This window comes from Schistocerca americana, chromosome 7 (assembly GCF_021461395.2).
Source record: "Schistocerca americana isolate TAMUIC-IGC-003095 chromosome 7, iqSchAmer2.1, whole genome shotgun sequence".
NCBI lineage: Eukaryota > Metazoa > Arthropoda > Insecta > Orthoptera > Acrididae > Schistocerca > Schistocerca americana.
The window spans coordinates 492,628,292-492,632,034 of record NC_060125.1 but is presented as its reverse complement, the minus strand read 5'-3'; the positions used below and the strand labels follow the sequence as shown (position 1 = coordinate 492,632,034).

The 3,743-nt window shown below is 47.0% G+C and overlaps 1 non-coding gene across 1 annotated transcript; it reads left to right on the top strand.

Moving 5' to 3' along the window:
* Window positions 1-1,143: 1,143 nt before the first annotated feature.
* Window positions 1,144-1,218, top strand: Trnas-cga. The gene has a single exon. It is a non-coding gene; the product is annotated as a tRNA-Ser (tRNA).
* The last annotated feature ends 2,525 nt before the right edge of the window (window positions 1,219-3,743 follow it).

Sequence of the window (3,743 nt, the reverse complement as noted above, 5' to 3'; positions counted from 1 at the left end):
CCATATGTGCGTCAGTGTCAACAAAAGATGTTCGCATTCGGAGAAGAAAGATGGTGATTGAAATTTCGTGAGCAGATTCTGCAACAACGAAACACGCCTTTGTTTTAATGACGTTCACCTCAAATCCTGTATCATTTCAGTCACATAAGAGGTGGCGCTGCTTACAGGATGTGTGTGATGTGGGAATGTAACAATGACACCTTGCAGGGAATCAGTAAACTCATGCCACCCCTAGAGATCTGTGGGGGGAACTATTATGGATGTTGAGGTCTGTGGAAAATATATAGTTGGCAAGGTACAATCTATGTGGATGAGGAAGTCATACGGATTGGGGTGACTAAGTCAGATGTAGATCGTGACGCAGGTAATGATTACGCTTTGGAAAAAGAGGATAAGGATAAGGTGTTCAGTGGGAGTACTGTATAAGAGTTGAGGCGATCCAGGATGTTCTTGTTGTGGCCAACTGCATATCGGCCTCTGGCCAGGGAAAGGTTATCTGTGCAGTGGAGGATATAGGGAGAGGTTCGGATGGTGTAGTAGAGTTTGAGGAACGTTTCATTAAGGGTAAATGTATAGACATTGTGTTGAGATTGGGGGCGCACTGAAAGGTGTTTATCGGTGGGGAGGGAGCAGATGTTGTGGTAGAGGGTTTTATAGTGCTGTCGCGCCATAATAATGGATAAGAGGGGTTTGTGTGGTTGAGTTCTGAGGAGGTTTATACAAGGGCGTCAAGACAGCTGAAAAAAAGTCGACCTGGTTGTGGGAGTAGGTAACTTGGGCATTGACATGGAAGATGCAGTGGGCAGAAGGCAGGAAGTTTCATATCAGCGCACACCCCGCTGCAGAGTGAGAATCTCATACTGGAAACATACCCCACGCTGTGACTAAGCCATGTATCCGCAAGATCTTTTCTTCTAGGAGTGTTGGTCCTGCAAAGTTCGCAGAAGAGCTTCTGTGAAAAAAAAATGGCTCTGAGCACTATGGGACTTAACATCTATGGTCATCAGTCCCCTAGGACTTAGAACTACTTAAACCTAGCTAACCTAAGGACATCACACAACACCCAGTCAGCTTCTGTGAAGTTTGGAAGGTAGGAGACGAGGTACTGGCAGAATTGAAGCAGTGAGGACGGGTCGAGCGTTGTGCTTGGGTAGCTCAGTTGGTAGAGCACTTGCCCGCGAAAGGCAAAGGTCCCGAGTTCGATTCTCGGCCCGGCACACAGTTTCATCCTGTCAGGAAGTTTCATATCCTGCAGAATGAAAATCTCATTCTGAAAACATCCCCCAGGCTGTTGGTAAGCTGCAGGGTGAGAATCTCATATTGGAAACATACCCCAGGCTGTGACTAAGCCATGTATCCTAAATATCCTTTCTTTCAGGAATGCTAGTTCTGCAAGGTTCGCAGAAGAGCTACTGTGAAGTCTGGATGGTAGGAGACGAGGTACTAGCAGAATTGAAGCTGTGAGGACGTGTCGTGAGTCGTGCTTGAGTAGCTCAGTTGGTAAAGCACTTGCGCCGTCGAGCTACCCTCACATGAGGCCGGAACGGTAGAAGAAAGATCCACCACTGGAAATTAACCTGTGGCCTTCCCATTTACTATCACAGTGTGGCTATAAAAATATAGGCGAAAACTTTCAGATTCGTCCTCATATATGTATGTCACAGGCTTGTTTACTTGATTGAATTCAAATAAGACTATTACTGTATTGGGGAGATCCACCAGGACAGCAAAACAGGTTGCTATCCTTGAAGAGCCAATCCATCACTCTCGTCCATATAGCGAAGGTATATAACCATATAACTGAAGGGACGTTCGAGCTCCAGAAACTAAGTTAAACATGTCGTTCCACGATAACAAGTCTATTGCGCAACAAGAGTTGAGCCTTGTCATAATAGAGTACACGTTCCGAGTTTTTCCTCCTGACACAGTCGTCCTGAAGTTCAGCTAACAGGTTCATACCATGTGCGATTGAAATGGGTCGGCAAAGTTGACAAAAGGCGGGACAGAGCGATTCCTCTGCACAAAGCGTCTACGTTGCACACAGACAAACCGTGAAATTGTGGCGGTACATGGAAGACATGCTTAAAACCGCAATGAAATCATGCCAGCCGCGCGGAATGGCCACGTGGTTTGAGGCACCATGTCACGGATTGCTCGGCTGCTCCCGCCGGAGGTTCGAATCCTCCCTCGGGCATGGGTGTGTGTGTTTTTCTTACCATAAGTTAGATTAAGTAGTGTGTAAGTCTAGGGACCGATGACCTCAGCAATTTGGTCCCTTAGGAATTCCCAAAGATTTGAACATTTGAAAACATGCGAACAATTTGACCATGGCCACACAGGCGTTGTTGTTGTTGACCCGGAAGTCCAGATCTTAGCTATCTTGTCGGCAAGTTGAAATTCCAACGATTAGCATGTTCACAAAGTGGTTTTAGATGAATCCATAACGAAGAGGAATTCAATGATTGGTAGAAAGTTCCGACGGTTGTTTACAGAGACTTGATGATTTTGTTAAAAAATAGTGGCCTGTACATTGTCGAGTCACTTTAATGCGCCCGCCTGTCAAAAGGCTAAATAACCACCATTTGCAGTGGGAACGATGCGAGACGCGCAGGAAGAGAGTCAGTGAGCTTCTACAAGGAACCGACTAGGATATGGAGCTATCCTACAACAGTGTCGTGGCCAGCTGCGAGAGGTTTCTTGATTGAGCACCCATTGCGCGGAAAGCGCGATCAATGTGGTCCCACAGATCCTAGACTGGATTTAATTCCGAGAATTTTGTGGACAAGGGAGTAAACTTCCTGGCAGATTAAAAATGTGTGCCGGACTGAGACTCGAACTCGAGAACTTTGCCTTTCACGGGCAAGTGCTCTACCGTCTGAGCTACCCAAGCACGACTCATAACCCGCCCTCACACCTTCAATTCTGCTAGTACGTCTCCTACCTTCCAAAAGTCACAGAAGCTCTTCTGCGAACCTTGCAAAACTAGCACTCCTGGAAGAAAGGATATTGCTGAGACATGGCTTAGCCACAGCCTGGGGGATGTTTCCAGAATGAGATTTTCAGTCTGCAGCGACGTGTGCCCTGATATGAAACTTCCTGACAGATTAAAACTGTGTACCAGACCAAGACTCGAAGTCGCTTTTTGACTGCTGCATTGTCTTGCAGTTAGTGCCATAGCGCCAAGGGAAAGAAACCGTAGGTGTGGTTTGACGTGGACTGCAAGGATAGATGAGTAGTTGTGTTGATTCATTGTGCCTTCCAGAAAGATGAGATAACGGAGGGAATGCCTCGGAAACATTCCTCAACCTTAAGGCTCACTCAGTGGTCTTGATCCTTACGAAGATTGTTGGGCAGTGTCTGTATTCAGACGTTTCACGCCGAGTGCGCCAACGGCCATCTGTCTGACGGGGCATAAAACGTGATTCATCTGGAAAGGCCACCTGTCGCTACTCTGTGGATGTCCCGTTGCGATATTGGTGGGGGCATGTTACGGAAGTGCATACTCAATAACGTTCTCACGACTGTATTTAAGGAGAGACATTTGGTTGCCGCTTGGTACGGTCTGGATGATCAGTTGCTCAGAAGTTGCACGTCTATTCGCCCGTACATGTATCTGCAGCTGTCGTTCACACATGTCATCCATGAGTCGCGTTGCACCACAATTGCCTCGGCGCTGGATAGTGCCATTTTGCCATGGACGGCCTATTTTAACTACCGAGGCACACACACAGTTAACAAACATA